Source organism: Panicum virgatum, chromosome 5N (assembly GCF_016808335.1).
Source record: "Panicum virgatum strain AP13 chromosome 5N, P.virgatum_v5, whole genome shotgun sequence".
NCBI classification, from domain to species: domain Eukaryota; kingdom Viridiplantae; phylum Streptophyta; class Magnoliopsida; order Poales; family Poaceae; genus Panicum; species Panicum virgatum.
Window position 1 is genome coordinate 47,723,411 of NC_053149.1, and position 6,000 is coordinate 47,729,410.

A 6,000-nucleotide genomic window follows, 5' to 3' on the forward strand; every position below is an offset into this window, starting at 1 on the left:
TCATGGATCATCCCTGAAATAAGAATCAGATTATGGTTGCCCCAAAAAGAAAGAAAAGATGGCATGCCAAAGAAGCATGACCCAAAAAAAAGAAAGAGAAAGAAAGAGAGGGGTAACCAGGTCTCAAAAAAAAAAGAGAGACATGGATGATCTAGAGAAAAGCCATTACCTCAAGGAGTAAGTCCTACTCATCCATCTATCCATCCATTTATATACTTGCACCTTTTGATCGAGATTGCATGACTTGTTTCTCCATGGATCCTCTCTTTGACTTTACAATAAATAGAGCACAAGTATGCCTTGTTCTTATCCTACCTTGAGCTCCACAAAGGCTTGTAGTAGTAGGAAAGATCAAAGGCGACCATCGCCTCGGTAAGGAAATACAAGATGAGTGCCTCGAGAGAGTTATCCTGGAAGCTTTGTCATGTTTTCAAAAATTTTCAAAAAATGTATCTCCAGATGGATTTCAGATCTATGAACAAGTAAGTTTTACTTTATGCACCGTTCTAACTCTCAACAGCTCAAGACAAGGAGACGGCTGGAAAGCCCCATGAAAGAGTAAGGTAATTGAGCAAAGGTATGCTGACCAACTTATTTAAACTTATAGATGAATCTCTTGCTTCAGATTATGACATGACAGGTAGGGTACGAGTCAAAGTGATTTTCTGATCAACAACCTGATTTGTCCTACTTTGCTCGGGACGAGCAAAGGACAGCTTGGGGGATCTTGTTGACGCTCACTAACGACCATTTCTGGGCGTCAACTTGATCAGAAAATCATGAGAGTTTGCATTCCTTTCACGCATCTACATTCAATAAAGTACCTAAACCACACTTTGCTCTGCTTTAGGCTGGGAGCAAGGTAAAAGTCAGAGCTCAAGTCAGTTGTGCTAGGCTAGCTATATCTACACTTTCTCATTAGTTAGCTTGTTAGAGATTAAACTACACAACAGGGAGATCGCTATTGAAGTAACGGGAGGAGCCCATACACCCCCGGCGACTTTATGTACCTCCTACCCCCCCATACCGAATGTGGAGGATTACTAAAAGGCCCGGACAGGGCTGTCACCACCTGCTGGCTACCTCTACAAACCGTGGGTATAGTTGACATCCAGCAACTCTTAGCTAATCTAGACACCGTGTCTACACTAGTAAGGGATACTCTAGTGTCCCGCGCGGAGCCCCCACCCTCCGGATGGATAGACATCACACTAGAGCAATCATACGAATACTGGAGCAGTTGATAGAGTTCTAAGAACAAAAGACTAACTATCTCCAGCACAGGGCAATTATGCAATGAAATTATTGAATAATAATGCAACCATGACAAGAAGCATATAACCGATAACTCAGAATATACTTCAAGCAGATATCGGTAACCATAGTCTAATTCTATTACAAACGACTGAATATTACAAGAGAGAGCTAGAGATGAACCCATACCAGATTCTCGAGCAACTCCGGCGACTCGATGACTCCTAGACTTCTCCTAAACTCCACTAAGCCTAAAGACTATGCAAGAAATGCAAGAGAGGTGAGTGAAGTGTGATGTGTGTGTGTGTCCTATTCTCTACCCCCTCCCCTTGTATTTATAGGAGGGAGCCAACGGCCGCAGCACCCCAAACCGACCTAAAGGAGCAACAGGGAGCCGCCACGTGGAAAAGCTGAGGCGGTGGGGCCCATGGGCCTGGTCGGCCGACCTATAGGTCGGTCGGCCTGCCCTGGCCACCAACCGCCCCCAACCGCTGGGGGTTGGGCTTGTCTGGGCTTCCTCTTGTCCTAAAGTTGAGGTACGGCCTGTCTCATCTGGGTTTGCTTCAGTTCTTGGGCTTCACTTGGTCTATTTGAGCCTGAATCGGTACTCTAATATTTTCTGTGATTTTCTGCTGGACTAAAGTGTGCTTGCAACCTGCATATTAGCTCAAAAACACAACTTGCATATTCTAGAAGGTAAAGTGTGGTTTAGGGACTTTATTGAATATAAATGCGTGTAAGAAATGCAAACTCTCATGATTTTCTGATCAAGTTGACGCTTGTAAATGGTCGTTAGTGAGCGTCAACATTTAGAAACGTCGTACTATCAAGGGGGACGTCGATTCAATGGTTGTGACCAAGTTCTAGTGCTCAAAGAACCTAAACAAAACCTATGAGAGATCTTTGTCACACAAATATTCCAAAAGAAGCAGCCGTGAGTGAGACAGTGTGCTGAGTCCGGATTGTCCAGACTTCAGCCCGGAATGTCCGGGGTCCCGAGTATCCGGACTCTTTACCCGGAGTATCCGGGTACCTTTTAGCCAATGGCTAATTTTTTGAGAGTGGGGTATAAATACCCCTCTTACCTCCTCTCTTACTCTCTCTCTCTCTTGCTCATTTCAAACCAGAACAGTTCCTAACCCTAGGACAAGTCCTCTCACTCCCTCCCTTTGATTCTTGAGTGATTTCTTGAGGGATTCAAGTGAGAGACTTGCAAGAGAAGAGATTCGAGCTAGTGAGCATCCATTCCAACCCTTGAGCACTAGTTCTTCATCAAGCCCGCGGATTCAAGTCTTTTACTCTTGGAGCTTTGAGGTCCTAGACGGCTAGGCGTGCTCGTGAGTGCTCTAGCTGCATTGTGAGCTCCACAGGAAGTTTGTAAGCTTCATTCCTCTTCGAAGAATCCATAGTAAGTGACCTTGGGCTTGAGCGTTGGTCTCGCCCTTAGGTGAGGAGCATAGGGGTTCTTGAGTGCCGTCTCTTGAACTCTTCCTCAACGGAGACGTAGCACCTTCGGGTGTGAACTTTGGGAAACAAATCATGCATCTCTTGTCTTTGCTTTACTTGTTTCTACTTGTTACTTGCTTGCAAGTTTGACTTTGTTAGGGTTTGGGATCGATCTACTTGTTTACAAGGTTCTTGTCTATCTTGCCTGGTAGAACTATCTTAGAAGCATCTACTGGTAATCTCTATTTCACTTGATTCAAGTTACACACTTCATTTATCAGTTTTTGGGCATGTTGCACTATGACCCGGATAGTCCGGGTTTTACACCCGGATAGTCCGAACAGCCCGGAGTATCCGGACCCCAACCCCCGACAGTCCAGGTCACTTGTTACTGACCCGATTTTTAAGTGTTTTAATTTCATATTAAGCTTATTCACCCCCTCTAGGCATCTTCAGATCCTCTCAATTGGTATCAGAGCTTGGATCTCCGTGTTTGAGCTTAATAGCTTGGAGAATGAAGGAAGATGTCGGGGGAACACTCTCCCAAGAGTCCCGTTGATCCGACAGGTTAGGAAGACAAGGACAAGAACAAGCATGATGATGGTAAACCTGAGAATGAGGAACAAGATGAGTCAAGTGGCTCGAAAGGGAATAAAAAGAAAAACAAGAAGGATGATGACACCTCGGAGTCAAGTGATGACGAGATGTCATATAAAGAATGGAAGGCATGGAAGAAGGAGCAAAAATTGAAGAGCAAAAAGAAGAAGAAAGCTAGCTCCAAGATTGTGATTAACTCAAGTGATGACTCGGATTTCGATCACAAGCGAAGATCATTTCACAATTCTAGCAAGAGTGAGTTATCAAAAGGCAAGAAGAAGGTTGAGTATCACCGTGTGTCTCATGACTATACATTCCAACTTCCTAGTGACCATGGTGCATCAATTCATATGGGAAAGCCTCCTTTCTTTGATGGAACCGGTTACAATCAATGGAAAACCAAAATATTTGGATACTTGAATGCAATTCATAAGGACCTATGGAAAGTTGTGGAAGGTGGATGTGAAATTCCGGATGAAGATGAGACTCCAACACCATTGCAATAATATGTACTTCAAAGAAACTTTCCAGCCTTGAACATCCTTCACACATCCGTGAGCCCGGAAGAGTTTGATAAGATAGAGGATGCACCAACCGCCAAGGATGCTTGGGACACTCTCCAAGTCAACCACCAAGGTTCAAGAAAAGTTCGTGAGTCAAGAATCAAGACATTGGAAGACGAGCTAAGTCTTTTCTCCATGAAAAAGGATGAGAGTGTCAAGGAAATGTACAATAGGATGAAGAAGATCACCAATCAAATCAAATCACTTGGAGGTGATAAATGGGGTGATCGTGAGATTATGGACAAGCTCTTGACCATGTATATGGCTAGGGATGTCACTTTACCTAGCTTGATAGGAGCCGAATGTGGATTCATGCCCTTCACCGCCGAAAATATTCTTGCAAGAATTGAAGCTCATCATGATCAACTTAGAAAAGTCAAGACAAATCAAGATTTGGCCGAGCTTCAAGAGCAAGCGGCAAAGAACAATGGCATAGCATTGCAAGCAAGTTCTAAAGGCAAAGAGAAATCAAATAAATCATCCAAGAATGAAAAATCTAGCGATGAAGAGGATGATGAGATTGATGATGAGCAAATGGCCTTGTTTATCAAGAATTTTAGAAGAGTATTTAGAAATGGCAACTTCCGGGACTATGGCAAGAACAAGGGCAAATATGAACCAAGAAGAAGATCCAACAAGCCATGCTTTGGGTGCAAGAAACTTGGGCATTTCATTGCGGATTGCCCAGAAGAGAAGAAAAAGAACAAAGATGACAAAGAAGGATCTTCCAAGAGAGAAAGACCAAGATACAAGAAACAAGCCGGTGAAGCCCACCTTGGTCAAGAATGGGATTCTCAAGAAGAAAGTGAATCCAAGAATGTAGAAGTTGCTACCATGGCATTCAAAGCCTCTCCTCATCACTCCACTACCCTATTTGAAGATCTAATCGATGATGAGGATCAAGATCAAATCATATGTATCATGGCGAAGAATGTAAAGGTAAACACTCCAAACTCATCGGATGATGAATTAGATGAGGAAGATGAAGTTGCTAGTTTAATTAGTCAATATGGCAAAAAGGGTGCAACTAAAATAATGAAACTAATGATGAAAATAGATGAGTTAGAGGAAACTCTTGAATCTCAAGAAGAATTGCTTAGGCTAGAGAGAGAAACCTCTAACACTCTTGATAAGGACCTTGCCATTGAAAGGAAGGAAAACAAGAGGATTAAGGACTCTCTCAAAACCAATGACAATATTCTTCTTGAGGTAAGAGAGTTGCTCACTAATGAAAATGAAAAAGTGAATGACTTAACCAAGAAATACTCCTTGGTAGAGGACACCAATGCTAACTTGAGAAGTGAAAATGTAAAACTTCAAGAAAGCTTTAGCTTACAAGCCATTCACAAGGCACTTGAGGTTGAGCACAACACTACTCTTGAGAGCTACTCAAAAGTTAGTGAGAAATCTAGTTCATCCATTCCATCAACAAGTAATGGTTGTGCACGTTGTTATAACATTGATATTCAAACTTGTGATACTAACCATGTTGAGATGAATGCCATGAAGAAGGAAATTAGTAGTCTCACTCAATTATTGCAAGAAGAAATATCCCCAAATGAGCAATCATCCAAAACAAATCCCGACTCAAGGGTTGGTGAGTTTGAGAAGCACACCAAAGGATTTGGCTCAAGGTACATGAGCAAGTTTGGATTTGAGAAAGGCAAAGGCCTTGGCAAAAATGAGCAAGGCATTCCACAATCCATTCCATATGTCAAGAACAACAAGACTGCCACTTTGGGAGCAAATGGAGGTCTTGTGAACATGACTACTCCCATCCGCAAGGGAGAAAAGAAGAATCAATCATCAAGTCATGTTAAGTTCATCAAGAGAGGAACAACATGTGATAAGGGTACCAAGGTTGTTGCATCCTCATCAAAGCAAAACAAGTTCAAGAATTCAAGCAAGTCACAAACACAAGAATCGTCTTCACATGTATTCTTTTATGCGAATTTTGTGTTGACTAGAAACCACCGTGGTAAAGTGGTTGCTAAGTTTGTTGGTCACCGCACTTTTAACACTAAAGTAAAGAGTTGTGTGTGGGTGCCCAAGGTGCTTGTGACTAACGTTCAAGGACCCAAGTATTGTTGGGTACCTAAAAGAAAAGAGTAATATTGTTTTGTAGGGATACTCCTCTGGT